This window comes from Panthera pardus, unplaced genomic scaffold, assembly GCF_024362965.1.
Source record: "Panthera pardus isolate Hobbes unplaced genomic scaffold, ASM2436296v1 HiC_scaffold_15, whole genome shotgun sequence".
Taxonomy (NCBI): domain Eukaryota; kingdom Metazoa; phylum Chordata; class Mammalia; order Carnivora; family Felidae; genus Panthera; species Panthera pardus.
In genome coordinates, this window is record NW_026526710.1 from 74,512,930 (window position 1) to 74,530,805 (window position 17,876).

At 44.9% G+C, this 17,876-nt stretch overlaps 1 long non-coding RNA gene across 1 annotated transcript; it reads right to left on the reverse strand.

Moving 5' to 3' along the window:
* Window positions 1–6,921: 6,921 nt before the first annotated feature.
* Window positions 6,922–17,876, reverse strand: LOC109275638 (uncharacterized). Its single transcript, XR_002084289.2, has 2 exons — window positions 17,776–17,876; window positions 6,922–10,219 (listed from the first exon to the last, which is right to left on the reverse strand). It is a non-coding gene; the product is annotated as an uncharacterized LOC109275638 (long non-coding RNA).

Genomic DNA, 17,876 nt, shown 5'->3' on the forward strand with positions numbered 1-17,876 from the left:
TGTTCTCTCAGACTTCAGCTTTTTTCCCACAGTTCTTCCCCTGGACCTGACTTCTTTCCTGTGAGATAGATAAGGAAGGTATTAGTGACTCTTTTTAAAAGAAAAAAAAAATCAGAAAACAAGGACAATCTAGATGAGGAGAGGCCATGACTTGGAGTAGGGGTCACTGATGAGAAGAAAGTATCAGAACCAGAGAGTCTCTCTGGCTGCCCCTCCCCATCCTCTTCCACGATTCCTCTCCAACTTCCCTGCCCTCTTTTCTGTGTTTCCTCTTTCCGTGTCCCTTTCTCCTTTCCTCTGTCCGTCTCTGTTCTTGTCCCCTTCCTCCTGAGCCTCCCTCACCCCAGGGCCCCTGACTGCAGAGGGTGCCATGGTGAGATCTTCTTGCTAGAGCTTAACCTTCTACCAATTGCTCTCTTAGAACGTGGCCTCTTCCTAGAAATTACCCTGTTTGTTCCTCTTGCACCCGTGGGCATATTGCTTCTATTCACGGTGAAGTCCAGACCCCATCTTCCCCAGGAAGGACCCCCTCAGACACAAAGGGCCGGGTTTGGACGCTGCCTCACCATTTCAGCCAGCGGCAGCGTGTATGGATCCGTAGCACTGTCTTTAAAAAAATGGGTTTTTACACCGTTAAGCCCTGCCTGGTTGTAGTTGAAACCCATGGCAATGCCTCTGACCCGCTTCGGTGGTTTGTACAAAGGTTTCGGGCACTAGGAACCCGGTCAGGTGAAGTCACATCAATTCAAAGAATCTCAGGAAAGCAGGGAAAAGTGGACCCCAGAATGTCGGAAGGGTAGGAATGACATAGGTCCAGACACTGCCCCTCTGTTCTTCCTCCTTCCTGTTCCTCCCCCTCTCCCTTCATAATCTTTCTCTGCACGGTGCGTATAACGGCTGCTCTCTTACCTAATCTTCGGGTCCCAAAGGCTTCCATTCCCAGTGTCTACTACCTACTGGCCAGATATGTGTGTTTGTGTGTGTATGTAATATATAAACTTTGTGTAGGTATATGTACAGTACATGAGCTACCCGGTTTCTACATATGACAGTTCCAAATTCTGAGAGATGGCCTCTGGTCAGCCCAACATAACATAATCAGAGTATCGTTCATAGGCTGTGTGGGTCGCCCCAACCAGCTGTGGCCGAGGAGGGTCACTAACATAAAACAAGGCCACCTGGGACAGTCAGACCTGTGGCAGGAATGTGTCCAGCAGAGGACGGAGGAGGGTGGACCATGTGTGCACCCTAAACTATGCGTAGCCCCAAACTGCTTCGGTCCGATGACAAGCGCAAACAGGATGAGGTCACTGTAGGACCTTTTTCTCTTCCTAATTCTGCTATTGTTTATGACTCAAGAAGAGATGTATTTTTCTAGTTGGAAGCCATAAGAAGCAGCCGCAACAGTTTAAGGTTCTGCTCTGGAGAAGATGGGGGGAAAGTGGGGCTATTTAGATAGGCATTCCTCGTGAGTCTTCCTTTTTAAAACAGGCATTTTTATTAAGCTGGAACTGGCTATGATTCAGAGAGTAAAGGAAGGATAGAGCAACAATTCCTGATGTATGAAGCAGCCGTAGAAGAGAAGGAAGTCCCGCCGTTTGCAACAAGGATGGACCTTGAGGACATTACGCTAAGTCAAATAAGTCAGACGGACAAAGACGAATACTGTACAATCTCACTTAGATGCAGAATCTAAAAAACCAAACTCACAGAGACAGGGACTATGATGGTGTTTTCCAGGGGCATGGGGGTGGGGGAAGCGGGGAGATGTTGGTCAAAGGGTACAAACACCCAGTTATAAGATGTGTAGGTTCTGGGGGGTTGGATAGACAGCTTGGTGACTATAGTTAGCAATACTGTATTAAATATTTGCAAGTTGCTAAGGGAGTTGATCTTGCATGTTTTTACCACACACACACACACACATGCAAAATAGTAATTTATGAGGTGATGGAAGTGCTAACCTTATTGTGGTAATAATTTCACAGTATATACATGTATCAAATCAGCCATTGTGTGCCTTAAACTTACACAGTGTTGTATAACAATTATATCCCAACAAATCTGGGAGGAAAATAATTCCTGACCATAAACGATACAGACCTTAAGCCCTGCAAGAGTTTAAATGTCAGGCCTGTCAGCACAGCCGGGGCCCCGAGCTCTGACTAGGATCCTTTCCCGGTGCCGAGCTGTCATTTAAGGCTGAGTCTCTGTTCTTGACCTTAAATTCCCGTTGTAAATAAATCCACTTGTGGCTGCCAGCAGGGAAGGGGCAACAGCAGCGATCACTGGCAATTCTGTTGCAGGAAGAAGAAGAGAATGTGAGGAAAGAGCAAGCCTCCCCTCACATCAGTTAGCCCTTGGGCGAAAGACCACCATTTGCTTGAAGCAACCTGCTGAGTAACGTACACACAGGTTATGTCACTACAGCAAACCTACGAGGGGACTATTGTTAACTTTACAGAACAGGAAATAGGGTCAGAGAGGTTAATGAACTTCCACAAGCTCGCAAAGCTAGTATGGGGACTTTGCACCCACGCTCCAGAGTTTGTGTTCCTGCCCGCCATTGTAACGATTTTGCAGATAGCGGGGCATGTTCATATCCGGTATGTTTTCCTTCCTCTAAACTATTCCGTTTTTAGCTGTAGCGAAATGATGTACGTAGGGTTGCACTGCTGTGAACGAAAGAAGTCAGCAATGAAAATAATTTTAAAAGACTGCAAACCTTTTCGTTACAATCTTAGCTCCTCAAGTTCAATAGCGAGCCCTCACACTCTGCATTAGATACTTTATATCCTAAACCTACAGTCTGTGGGCCCGCGTCCCAAAAAAGATCCCATTCTGTGAGTAGGATGATACTGCTTATCCTCTTTTAGCACGTAGAGCAGATGTAGATTCGTGTACGGTGTTAGAAGGATGAGCAGCCCCCCGTGGTGGCTGATGGGCATTTGCCCGTGACGGCACCCCACCACGTGTGTGCTCTGGACCCTCTAGATCTGTGTCGATGACTGCATATTTGTTACAGCATTTGTTATAAATGAGGAAACAGCCACCATGACATGGCTAAGACTGCTTTAAAGCCAAGCAAACAAATATAAAGCCAGCAGTTACTTGACGCGCCCACATCCCAGCATCCATGGATGGTGTGGTCGATGAGTAGACAACGTCCATGGGACAGAGAACCTTTTCCAAAAGGGACAGATGGTGACCACTGTTCTCCAAGAGCACTGCGGCTCAGCCACGGGCCCTGTCAACTGAGAGCATTGCCTCCTGCTCGGACAGAAGAGAGCAGGTATAATGCAGCACCTGCTAGACCTCGGACCCACCCACCCTGCCCACAGGGCATCAAGGCTGTTGACAAAGGCTTATTCAACATCAGCATGATACCTAGGAAGTCACAAAAGGCCCGGTTCTTCAATCAGTTTTATGGAGACTATATTATTTACATGCAGTAAAATTTACCTTTCGAAAAGATCTACAGTTCTATAAATTCCAACAAATGCATGTGGTCATATAACCACGCCACAATCAAGACATAGAATGCTTCTGTTATTCGCAAAGTTCCCTCCTGATCCTTTGTTGTCAGTCATTTCCTCCCCACACCAGCCCCTGGCAGCCACTCATCAATTCTCTGTCCCTGCAGCTTTGCCTTTTCCGCAATAAATGGAATCGTATGGTGTGTAGCCATTTGAGGCTGGCCTCTTTCTCTGGGTACAATGCTGGTTTCTGCATGTATAAGGAGCTTGTTCCTTTTTACGACTGAGCAGTGTTACTATGCAGTAGTTTATTTGTTCGCCGGTTGAGCCACATTTGGGTTATTTCCAGTTTGGGGTAATTATGAATAACATTGCTATAAACCTTCACATACAGGTTTTCATGTGGACGTGGTTTGCAGGCTGGACTGTCTGGTAAGCACATGTTTACCCTCCAGCCGTGCATGAGAGACCCCCTTGCTCCGACCCTCACTAGCATATGGTCTTGCCCACGAATTGACTCTAAAAACAGTTAAAAATAGTTGCTAATGACGGGCAGAGTTTGTTTTGTTACCTAAAAGCAAGGATTCTATACACTTTAGATCAATCCGAAGAAGTTAATGATGAAATAAAGTGTTTTTCTGGGTAACTGCGCCCTTAAATTATGGCTTTTTCCCTGTCACTATTTAATTGAAACTCTTACAAACATCCTAGATACCCAGGTAGTAGGTAGAATAGCAATTGATCTCATGCTCCACGGATATTTTTAAACATTCAAATGAGGTTGTATTTTCATTAAAAGGAAGCTTTCGACTTCCTTAACGTTGTTTTGAAAAGATTGCAAAGATTCCTGTGCTCTGGGGAAAACCAAAACCAGAATTAGAACAATGGCAACCTTGGACTGTTCTCATTTCTCTTGCAGGAAATGGCTTTTTTTTTTTTTTTTAAGTTAGCTGTCTATATGCTACATATGGATTATCTACTTCCAGAATTATACACAAGCAGTTTAGAACATTGAGTTGCTCCAAATTTGCCTTGAATTCACCTCCCTTCCCAAGACAACCGATTTTTTTCCAGTTAACTCAGGCATACGTACTCCAAATGAATGTTAAATAATGAGCATCACTGGGGCACCTGGGTGGCTCAGTCGGTTGGGCGTCCGACTTCAGCTCAGGTCACGATCTCGCGGTCCGTGAGTTCGAGCCCCGCGTCGGGCTCTGGGCTGATGGCTCGGAGCCTGGAGCCTGCTTCCGATTCTGTGTCTCACTCTCTCTCTGACCCTCCCCCGTTCATGCTCTGTCTCTCTCTGTCTCAAAACTAGACATTAAAAAAAAAAGAATTAAAAAAAAAAAATAATGAGCATCAGTCCAAATGAAATATAATTGGAGTATTAACTCTGTGATCAAAATAATTATATAAGCCAGCGTCAGGACAAACCAACTTGAAGTCGTCACCATCTTTGGGGCATTGATTCTGCAGCTGTCCTTCAGTAGCCTGGGAAATTGAGAATAAAACGGCGCCATGTCGGCCACAGAGTGACGGGGAAAGACACGGAGGAGAACCACGTGAGCAGAACTTTCCTTTCCCCCCTGGCCTGTTTTTCCAGCAGTAATTCACAAGCCAACTGAACATTATTTGTGAAATCCACACGTGGAGGCTTCTGTGAAGATTTTAGCTGCTTGTCCCTCGCAATGGCTTCTAGATGGCTCTGAGGTTGGTTGAGACTTACAGGGCTATCCTGGGAGTAAGGAGAAGGCAACTGTCAGTCAGGTCCTGACCCTGAACTACCAAAGCCCCAAAGAAGCTGAAAGGTAGGCAGGGAAAGTCTCACAAAGTGGCTCTGTGACTCATGATAACCTTCAGGAGTCCAGCAAAATTATGTGTTTCCTCAGCAATTAACCCCAATAAAAGAGAACAGTGTGAGAATAGAGTGGAACTAACAGTGGTTAAGCAACGACGATGTGCTAATAGTTCATGCTGGAGTCCATTTATGAACTTTCTACCCACTGACCTGTGAAAGAAATATTGTCTCTCATAATTACTCATCACTGGGAAACTGAGGGTCAAAGGGGTTGCTAACCTTGCTCATCATACCAGTTAGGTGGCCAAACTCACAGTCCCACCAGATCTGACCCCCAAAACCCCGCCCTCACTTGTGGTCCCAGGAAAATTCGGGATGCCCACTTAAATGTTCAGGGAAACAACAAATATGTTGTTAGCATTTGTATGTCCCAAATACTGCACGGACCATGCAGATATTAAAAAGTATTCCTTGCTTAGCTGAAATGTAAATTTAACGGACCTATACTTAAAAAAATATATAACTATATTTTTGTTTGCTAAATTTCACCACCCTGGCCCTCACTGAAGTTTTCTGGCCGCCCAATGGGATTGCCAGTATTCTGCTGTTTGTTCTTCCGTATTAGATCATTGCACGAAGATTCCTCCCCGTTGCATACATTGGGGGATGGAGTGAGGAGGAAGGGGTCTGAGGGCGGGCTCCTCCTGAGCACAATCATGAGTGGGAAAATAATAAGCATTTCCTTTTTTCGGGATCACTGAGCTATGCTGGGGTTGGAAAACGCCTGGCTGGCCAGGTCGTTTTCCATGATGTCCACGTGGCTGGTTTTGAGCTTTCCAAAGTTTGTCTTTGTGGAGCCCTGGCCTCTGAGATACTTTGTGCACAGCTGACTTTGGGAAATGCTACAAATGGCACCCCTTGGAGAGTCGTGGGCACAGGAGATCACTGTAGGTCCTGAGAAAGCCTATAGGAAAGACTGCAGTTGGCCTTCTGCAACTGAGAAGCTGTCACGCCCCCTGAAAACAACAGTGGGAGCCCCTGCCTGTGGGATGAGGGGAAACTCGGCCCTTTCTCGGGTTCCCTTCTGAGACTGTTTCTGAGAATCTGTGAGCCATGTTGATATGTTCTTTTTAATTTGGGGGCCTCGGAAGGGAGCTGGGCCAGCAGTACTCAGCTGCTAGCACTGAGCTTATGTGGCGCACAAGTCCTTAGAGGTGCCGCTGTCTGGATTGAGCTGCACCCCGTTTACACGTCCCCTCCTGCCACCTTGTCACCTGCTTGCCCGGGCTGCTGGGCTCCTCCACGTTGGTTTGCCCTGGGCTTTGGCACTAGCCTGCTCCTTAATTCCATTTTTCCAGCACGGAAGAGGCAAGCAGTGTTGGAAACCGGATGACTCCCGGAGCCTCCACAGTGTCCCCTGCACGCAGTGTGTCGGTAAGTGCTTAGCAACCGGCTAGACGAGTTTGATTCCTAGTGTGTGTACTTCCTGTGGTGTAAATACCCCGCCGCCGTGGCTGATTTCATCGAGGGGAGTTGGGAAGAGATGCGCAGTGGTGCGACGTCCAAAGAATTTCCACCAACTGACACGATAGCCCTCAACAGTACAGGTAATAGAAAATGTACTAAAATAATTAAGAAGCAATGAGCTTGAGTATTTGTTAACTCTATTTTTAATATCATTTATTAAATGTCAGTTGACATAACTTAATTTTTAAAGTTTATTTATTTATTTTGAGAGAGAGAGAGCAGGAGCAGGGGAGGGGCAGAGAGAGAGGAAGAGAGAGAGGAAGAGAGAGAGAATCCCAAGCGCGGAGCCTCATGCGGGGCTCAGACTCACAAACCATGAGATCGTGACCTGAGCAAAATCCAGAGTTGGACGCTTAACTGACTGAGCCACCCAAGTGGCCCTGTAATTTAATTTTTAATGACGGCCACGCCTACCAACTAGCTTGCAAAATTCATGACAATTTTACCATTTGTAGAAAGTCCACACAGCTAGCTCCTGCACACCACCGCGGCTTCAGGGTAGCTTGCTCCTTAGCCTCCAGCCTGGCTCCAGATTGCACAGCCTACAAGTCCCACCCGCCATCCGCCTGTCCCGTCCCCACCCCAAGCAAAGGAAGGCCCTTGACACCGTTTTTGCCCTACCCAGAATCCAGGCCTGACTTTCCCCCAGAAAGAGTTTCCCCCAGAAACACTCTGCAAATTAATGAAGACAGACTTTTCTATTACAAGAAATGCCTTTACCTTGAGTCATCCTATTTCAGAACAGGATACTTGCCTTAGTTTGCATATATATAACGGGTATCAGTGTATTTTTCCCAAAGCAAATGAATTAACTGCACCTCCAAAGGTGACTTCTAGACTCTGGTTGGAAGTCAGCACAATGGAGAACCACTAAAGCTTTAGAATTGGGGGCCAGTTTTTTTCCCCAAGATTTCAGAGACTTCTGGGCCAAATCTTAGATGGGGCTCCGAGGCCTCTCAGCATCCCTCTTCCCAATTGCTACAGAAGAAAGGATTTTCCCAGACGTGTGGCCTATAGGGGAGGCTGGTGTTGTTGGTTGTATTGCCTTTCCCCAAAATATGTTGGAGTCCTATAAATGTGGCACCTATAAATGTACCTTACTTTGAGGGATTGCGTTGGGTGGGTGGGGGTGGGGGGGTGTCTCCTGCCTCTTTTCTTCCTCCTGTGGACCACACTGCTTCAAAGAACCTGAAAACCTGCACAGGAATAAACAGATCTCTGCATAACTAACCCCGGGTCATTCTGTCCTGATCCTAAATCATCATTAACTTGTGACCCATGCAAACATGCCTTCACCTCTACCCCAAAGGTTTATCACTAGCCACAGACATTTCTCTCCCCATGCCTCCTAAATAAATCACTTCCCAGCTAGGGTCTGAGAGTTCTGGAAGTCTCAGGAATTGAAATAGTTCACCTTGGAAAATCTTAATTCAGTTGGTTTTTGTCTCACAGCAGATGTTATATAAATACTTGATTATTGATAACATTCCCACTTTGCATAAATGTTTCTGCCCTGTTGAAGGCGATGAGAAGAGAAATGATATAATTATGGCAAACTAATTTTACTAATTACTCAAAGCATGACAGTCAGGGGTTCCAAAAGATGAGTGCAGAGAGGACCTGGGTGCCGAGCTCTGAGGTTCCAGGGTACACGGTGGGCCAAGCACTGGGGTATATGGGGGTTGGAGAGCAGCCAGTGTCCTCGGCTGACCAATTCAGCAGCCAAGGGTATGGCTGAGACCTTTCTGGTTCCAGCTCCCAGACCTGTCCCCGCACCTCTTCTTCTGATCCCTTCATTCACGGCTTCCTGCCCCCAGGCCTAGTTGTTGGCATAGTTGCCCCCAGCCGCCAATCTAGGTGGCCGGGCCCGCTACCCCTAGAGGTTCAGGAGGGGATGGAACTCCTGAGCTAAATTCAGAGGAGGAGGTTGTCCAGGCCACCATTGTGGCAACTCCCACCCCAGGCCATCTGTACCTGCTGCCACTGTGGGTGTGTGCACGTAGATCCTCTGCAGGGTTTTGCCCGACTATTCCCGAATTGTTATGTTGTTGTTTTACTGCTTCTGAAATACCTAAATCCAAGATCCAGTCACCTGGGAACCCCTGGAAGAATAATTCTTCCAGAATTCTGGCCCCAGGTGGCTAAACCTGGGATGATGTGCCCATGGTAGGTCATGAGAGGTGACGTGATTCGTGGCCTCTAATAAATCTCTCCTCCCTGCATCTAGGACCTGGGTCATCTCCTCCCAGTGGCTCACACTGGCCTATGTGCACCAGCACAGGTGACCCAGGCAGAGGCTTCAGAAGCACAGCTACATGGGCATCTATCCTTGTCTGCCAGAGACGTCATATGGAAGAGAACTGAGGCTCCCTGGCTGGAAGCCCCAGACATTTGCATGAGGCCTTCTCAGACCCTATAGCTTCATGAGTAACCCCCCAGAGGACTGCCCAGCTGAGCCCAGAATGGTGAGCAGGTAATGATGGCCATTGGAGCTGCTAAGATTTGATGTTGGTTGTTACCCAGCAATAGGTGATTACACACTACCCTTGATCTGCAGAACTTTTCTTTCATTCACTCAAGTCATACCTTCCGGAGCACCTACTGTGTACCAGACTCACTGACAGGGAGCAGGGATACAAAGAGGAGCATAGAATAGCTTCCAGCAAAGAGCTCAAGGTTCCAGGTTAGAATATATGACATCCTGGTCAGGGCGCCAATAAGAGGTTCATGGCAAAGATGGGATCTCTCCTTCTTTCTTTCTTGAATTAAGTGAATCCTTCATAAGGCACTCCTATCGAGTGCCAGGTTCTGTGCCAGGCACAGCGGTGAACACAAGAAGCAAGACCCATGGAGCCAGTGGCATTTAAGACAGACACTTCTGGTCCCATGCTTGTCTTTTGTCCTGGGAGGAGACGCCTGCTCTTCTCGCCCCAGTACGTATGTGGTCTACCCTGGGGGGGGGTAGCAGAAGGAATAACATTATTTCCATAATAAATACTTTTGAGCAAGGCAACCATTTAATATTCTTTGTATCCAAGTGATTTAGGCCAAAAAGTAATTTCAGCGAAGAAGTTGTTAATTGAGATGTTGGCAACAATGGCATCTCCAACGCCTTTCTGTGAGACGCGTGGTGGTCGTTCCTGGGCAGTGAGTATCAGTGACTTGATTTCTCCTTCCCTTCTCTCAGCCACCTATTTATGAGTGGCCTGAGAAGGCAGAACGAGGCAGGAGTTAGACGTGGCTTCACATCTCCTAACAATAGCTGGGGACAGCAGGATGGCTCCTTTGAGGGCATCTGTCTAACTCTTCTGGAGAGTGGTGTCATTGGAGGTGTCCCAGGTTGGGTTCTCTGGGAAGCACACTCTGAGATGGAGATCAGCCGCTGAAGTTTGGTAGGGAGTATTCTCAGGATCAGCACCTGGGGAAGAGGAAGGAAGGAAGTGGGACTCGACCAGAGAAGGCGGGCTTCAGCCAACCCCATGGGGAGTTCAGAAGCTGGCCTGGCTTTTCAGATTTGTCTTACACTGAGGGGCCAAGGCCTTTATACTCCTGAGTCAACCACTCACTGGCTTTCCAGGAAGTGGGGTTCTCTGGGGCACAATAACTGTTTTCAGGCAAGGTAATTCCTCAAGGGGGATGACAGCTGAGGGCCACCTGCTGGCAATATTTCCGGCAGCTGACAATCTAGTTCTTTACTTCTAAATGGGATCTGGGTACATTCCAACATCCACCACGGAGGATGAACAGGGTCTGTCCTCAAGATAACAGGAACGTTTTGTCGGTGCTGAACTCTGCCTGTCATTCTTTTTGGGCACCTGTTCTTCCTATATAGTAGGTAACTGGCTCTGTCTCCTACAATGTTTTCCCATTTGACCATTTCAGAATAAGCATGATTATGATGATAATGGAGGTGAGGAGGAGGAGGAGATCTGAGTTAGGAGATAAGCTATTCGTTTAAAGACCTGCACTCTTAAAATACACATAAGCAATGCTCTGTTATATTTGCTGACCAAGAGGGGTGCCTGGGTGGCTCAGTCGGTTAAGCGTCCGACTTCGGCTCAGGTCATGATCTCATGGCTTGTGAGTTCTAGCCCCGCGTCAGGCTCTGTGCTGATGACTCAGAGCCTGGAGCCTGCTTTGGATTCTGTGTCTCCATCTCTGCCCCTCCCTCTCTCGTGCTCTTGTCTCTGTCTCTCAAAAATGAATAAACGTAAAAAACAATTTTGCTGACCAAGAGACTAAATAGATGAACACATTTTTAGTCGGCTCGTCAGTATCTGGCGGGAACCTTTTAACAGACCGGGTTTCAGCCTGAGGAATCCACGCTGGCATATGGGGCTTGTTGCTGTGTGTGGTCCAGGCCTTTTGGGTTATGCTGTCAATCAGATAAGCTGGGGAGAGGAGCCAGTCTTCCCTTGGCTCACGGAGGGTACTATGGCCTTGATGCTTACAAGGATGTCCGCAGTGGAAGCCAGGAGATAATTTAGTTCAAAAATTTTTTTTCTTTCTCAGAGTCACGAAAGGTATTTATCTCTGATCTCCACAAACCATAAGTACAGAAAAGTGCCATTTTATAGTAGGTAAAATAATGTACTTAGTCCCTTCATCATCTCTGTCCGAATTCACATACCATATGTGAAAACGACCCTTTTCTCTCATCAATTACAAAACAAATATAGAAAGGTTTTCCAAACTAGTCACTATAAGGAGTCTGTTAAAATAAGCATCTCTGTAAGACAGAAATTTTCTAACATGCACAGAAGTAAAAAGATGAATATATGAACGCCCCATGTACTCACCACCCAGCTTCAATAGTTATCAATATCTTACAAATCTTACTTCACCTATCCCCTTGATTTTTTTTCTGGAGTGTTTTGAAGTAAATCCTAAACATCATGTGATTTCACCGGTAGGTGAATATTTCAGTGTGCCTCCCTACCTGATAAGGATGTTTTATTTGGTTTTTTTAAGATAACCAGCATGGCACTATCCTAAAAATGTTGCCATAATTCCTTGACTTCACATACTCTTCAAACTTCTTTGTCTTAAAAATGTCGTTTCAAGGTTGGTTTATTCGGGTTGAGACCCAAAGAAGATCCAGGCATTGCATTCGATTTGAATGTTTCTTGACCCCTGTTATTCGATTCTGTTGCACACTTTTTATTTTTTTTATTTTTTATTTTTTTAAATTTTTTTTAACGTTTATTTATTTTTGAGACAGAGAGAGACAGAGCATGAATGGGGGAGGGGCAGAGAGAGAGGGAGACACAGAATCGGAAACAGGCTCCAGGCTCTGAGCCATCAGCCCAGAGCCCGACGCGGGGCTCGAACTCACGTACCGCGAGATCGTGACCTGAGCTGAAGTCGGACGTTTAACCGACTGAGCCACCCAGGTGCCCCTGTTGCACACTTTTAAAAATAATGCCATTGATCTGTTTGAAAATGGGTTATTTGTCCTGTAGAATTTGCACATTTTAGATTTGGCTGGTCACTTTCTCAGGGTGTCATTTAACCAGTTTCTCCAACCGTTTCTCCTGTACAATGATATTTACGTCTTGAGTTGTGATTAGATTCAGGTTCAATTATCTTAGGCAAGCATTCTTCCTAGGTGGTGGTGCACCCTACCTATTGTTTCTTGTCATGAGGTGTGTTATTTCTGCCAATCCCATGTTTCCCAATGCCTGTCTGTCCTAGATCAGCCAGCGGGTCAGACTGCTCACTCCATTAGGAAGCCTTTCATCTTTAGATGTTCTTTCTCTTGGGGACATGCTACCCTTTCCTGCCCTCAAAGGCTCGCCTGATATTTGGCGGCATTCACCGATGAGTGTAGCCTAGATCCACTATTTCAAAGTGGCAAAATGGTAATTATTAAACTTTCTGAAGTTATTGGCTGGAATTCTTCTGTTGAAACAAATCAGAAACAAAAGACCTTCCCTCATGAATTATCAGGCAAGAGTCCATTTCAATGCCACAGTTAAGTGTGTGATATTGTTTGATTTATGTTGACCAAGGGACTCCTAAAGAAAAGAATGACTTAAACATCCATAGCAGCAGAATTTGGGAGAGAGCCTGGCCGCTGGCCCGTAGGCTCGATGCCACTCTCTTCTTCCGTGTTCTTTCCAGGCCCTCCGTAGGTGCTTTTAGTCCCATTTCAAAGCCACATCAGCTGGGACCTTGCTGTGACAGTCCTGTTCTTTTACTTTCGTCTTTATACTTTGTCTTGATAGTATCTATGCTCTGCCTGAAATATATACAATAGTTTCCCTTATTTTGGGGAAAAAAAAATCCTTCTCTTATGCTGTAATGCCTAATGTGTGAGTTCCTACAGAGTTTCTACTCAGATGGTGTAGCCATCTTTCAGTTCGGTTTCCATTCATCTCTTATACCTCATGCCTTGACCAAAGCAAATCCTCCCATCTCCCAAATATGGGCTGTGCATTCCTTCCGTCACTTCTTTACTCCCACTGTTTCTTCTGCTAGAATTCGTCAGAGCTTCCTCTCCCCAAAGATTTGGTTCAAGTGCCGCGTCTTCGTGAAACCATTTCTAATTATCCTGCCAGAAGAAAGAGATCAAGTTCCCAGTTGCCCAAAGAAATGTGCACCTGTGTGGGGTACAATCTATTAAACTTTTGAAGAGATCTGCTAAATAATGCAGAGGGACAATAACAGACGCACACAAAATTTAGAAATGGAAAATAAAGGAGAATACAAGCGCATTGTTGCGGTTAACAGAGCTGCTGTGACTGAGCCATGGATCCGAGCTTCCCAAGAGCTTGCGAAAATGAGAGAAATGCTTAAATTATGTGATTTTCAGTACTGGAAGAAATCTTTTCAGTTCCATAGAGGTATAGGAAAATTTTCTGGGCTCCAATTTCCGAAATAAACTTCTCAGATGGGGTTATACGGGTGGTATCGTGAACATCATTTTATAGCAAGAGCAGAAATAAATTTCATGTGGCCGTTTCTTATAGCAGCATTAGATAATCTTATGTGGAGCTAATCAGATTTAGTTCAAGTATCAAGGCTTCTGGTGTTCTAATCTGATCAAAGGAAATTCAGAATACTTACAGGAATAAATGGAACGCACGTGCTACATAGGCAGTCATCTGGGTTGACCACCTTTCCCATCCAGCGCGATGAGCTGGGTAAACGATAGTTTAAGTTGAACCTATTGGTGAGAGTATACATCGCTTGATCCTATATTTTGCTGCACAAGGGTTGGTGCATATGATTTGGAAACCAAGTAAGCAGATGGTAGGGTCAATAACCTTCTGCGGGAATTGAGAAGTTAATCTGTGTTCTCACTCAGATGGAAGGTCATTGTGTCCATAGTTAACTAGACAAAGCTAGGGGTTCCCTAAAAAGGCTGTCTTTGATGGGCTCCTGAAATTGAACACCAGGATCTCTAGAAAACATTTTAGGGCCTAGACATTTTTCAAAATAGTTTTTAAAAATTATCCTACAATCATACTATGACCTCAGTAGCTTTCTTCTAGAATAACTGGTTCTCTACCATATGGCTCCTGTCTGCTTCCATGAGAATGTCCCTATGTAGCTTGACAAGGAAGCTTTCTTCAAGGCATTATTTCACGCCATCCAAATATTCAACACTGGATTTTGCAGAATGTCTGATGAAGATACTTGTTGCTTTAACTTATTTAAGAAGTTTTTTACTCTGGAAAATTTCAAACATACATAAAAGTAGAAATACTGTAACTAACCTCCAGCTAAAACAATTATCTACATTTTAATCTGCTTGTTTTTAATTATAACAGTAAAACACATGATAAAAGAAAAAAAATCAAAGAGTACCAAAAGACATTAAATAAGGTCCCTTTTGCCTTCTACTCCGAGAAAACCTCTCTTAACAGTTCTACAGTATCCTTTCAGAAATGTTCAGCACATATATGTATGCACATTAGTTCTTTTTAAAATATGATCACACTGTTTTTCTTACAGGTATTTTATTTTTCTCTTATGCATACTGGTTTTCACCTTGCTGCTTTTTTAAACTTAATAAAATACCTTGGAGAGATTGCCATTCTTCTGGGTATAAATCCACTTCATTCTTTTATTAGTAACAAAAAATCTCTCTCCTTTTTTTTTTTTAACAATAATCACCTTTATGTACTTCTGACTATATACCTACAGTTGTTCATCTTTCTTTACATATATTAACTCTTAATCCTCACAACATCTCTACATACAATTATCCCATTTTACAGATGGGAAAACTGAGGATGGAGAGGTACACAGCTGGTGAGTGTCAGAGTCTTATGCCCTTAACTACCTCACTGGCCTGCTTCTATGTAACACAATGTTGTCCATGGTACATGCTATTCCATTGCATGGACCTACCATACTTTATTTCTGTGGGTGGATTTAGATTGTTTCCAATTTTGCCTGCTTTATTAGCAATGCTGCTGTGACTTCTGATTAAACGTGGAAATTTGAACACTAGCATTTATTGCCTATCTCTCCTGAGACCCCACTAATGTGACAGGAAAATTGTATGCATGCACAAACACCCAGAAAAAAAACCATAGGGACGAAGATAACAGGGAAAGAAGGTGAAAGTACCAACATTTTGGAAGCTGAAAAGTAGATAGATGACCAGTAACTGAGAACAGATCAGAGAAAGTTGAAACCTTCATGGTATTGGCCGAAACCAAGAAGCAGATCTGTTGGTGTTTCAGAATCTCAGAAAGGTCAGGCACCTGGAGCTTCTGAAAGAAGGAAGGTGTGGCTGAAAACAAGATAACTGGTTAAAAATGTTTGAGATAACACTTTTAAACAATAATAAAGCAGAATATTCTCATGACCTTGGAATCGGGAAGGATTTCATACAGAAGAAACAACAGTCACTAACCATAAGGAAAAGACTGGTAGATTCAATGACTTCTCTTCATCCAAAGACAACATAAAGAGAGGACAAAAGAAAACCACAGAGTGGGAGACAATGTTTGAAATACATGTAACTATAACATGGTATTCAAAATACATGAAGGACTTTTGGCAGTAAGAAAATAAGAAAAAGAGCAAATTTTAAATATAAGCAAGACATTCCAACAAGCTCTTCACAAAAGAGAAAATCCAAATAGTTGATAAACAGGGGGAAAGCTACCCAATGTCATTTTTCATCAAGAACCTGCAAAGGAAAGCCATAATGATATATTCTTACGTACCCGGCATATTGGTAAAATTTGAGCAGTTCTAATAATACCAATTGTCGACAAAGGAACAAAGGCACAGACACTGTTGGTGGGAATGAACCAGGGGTAGGGACCTTGGAGAACAGTTTGGCATTCTATGACCAAGTGTGAGGTATGCTTCCCCTATGACCTAGATATCTTACTACCAGGCCTACAACTGTGATTCTGACACCAGTTCTGATGTGGGGTTTTTTTTTACCCCCACACCAAGCAAATCTCCCACACCAGATCCCACAGGCTAAAGGCTCAGTCCCACAAGACTGCCCCCCTCCCTTCCAACACCAACCACAAGTCCAAGATGTTACCTGGTTCTTCTGACCAATGGGCTGTAAATCAGAGGTTTCCATGACCCCCTCCTTGGAGTCATTAATTTGCTACAACAGCCCACAGAACTCAGGGAAACATTTTACTCACTAGATTGCCAGTTTATTATAAAAGGATATCACTCAGGAACAGCCAGATGGAAGGAAGAAATTCATAGGGCAAGGTATGGAGAAGAGGTGTGGAACTTCCATGCCCTCTCCAGGAGCACCTCCACGTGTTCACCAACCCAGAAGCTCTCAGAACCCTCTCCTTTTGGGTTTTTATGGAGGCCTCATTACATAGGCATGATTGATGAAATCATTGGTCATTGGTGATTGAATCAACTTCCACCCCCTCCCCCTCCCAGAGGGGAGAAGGTGGTGAGGGTGGGACTGAAAGTGCCAACGCTCTTAGCATTTGGTTGGTTCCCTTGGGAACCAGCGCCCCCCCCCCCCCATCCTTAGGTGACCTAGGGACTTCTCAAGTCACCTCATTAACATACCAAAAGACACCTTTATTACTCTTACCACTTAGGAAATCCCAAGGGTTTCCTGAGCTCTGTGCTGGTCACAGGATAAAGACTAAACATATATTTCTTATTATAAATCACAATATCCCAACACCCTACAGAGATCTGTGCAGACGGGCACCAGGACGTATGACCGAACAGGCTCAGGTCATTGTTTCACAAAATAGCCTCAAAGTAGAAATGACCCAAGTGTCCATTAACAATAGAATAGATAAGTAACTTCTGGCATAGGCATTGGTTCTGTGGGATCCTGTAAACAGTGAAAACAAATATAGACTTCATGCAATAATACAGATGAATCGCAAAAAAGTTTGAAAAGCAAGACGCAAAAAATGCAATATGTCATTTGTAGAATCTTTAAAAACATCTAAGAGCTGGAAAATGTTAATTCTAATAATGTTATTTGTCTAGTCAGGCACGACACAAAATCCCAAAGTCCATCGAGGAAACTCACGTGGCCCAAGCTGCCTCCTGGGGACCTTTCCAGGGTCTCTGTGCATCCCAGCCTCAGGAGATCTGGCCCTGCTTCAAGGCCAACTCCTGCTTACCTGGCTTGCCTACCCCCTAGGCCTGCCCCTCAGAACCCTTCTTATCTCTCTGCTGCGCTACCCCAGCCAGGCGCCCAGTCAGCCTCCCTTGCCCAAACCCCCTGCCCCCCAAAGCGTGTGTTCACAATAGCCTAACTGCAGGCCTGGGCAATGAATGCGGCTCTGTGGTCAAGACGGTGGGCCCCTGGGCTCAGACTTGGGGTTCACATCACTTAAAGGCTCTGTGATCTTGAGCAAGTTACTTAACCCCTTTGTGCTTGCCTCTCTCACCCCCAAAACGAGCATATTAATAGAACCCACTTCATAATGGTCATTATGAGAAATAAACCAATTAGTGTACCGGGCCCGGCCTAAGTACCTCAGAAATATTCATTATCATTACCTGGAGAAGGTACAAATGACATCAGTGATGTGAATCCCCCATGTTGGAAACTTCTCACTGGGCAGTTTTCTCCACGACATCTGTATCTTGTCCATCATGGC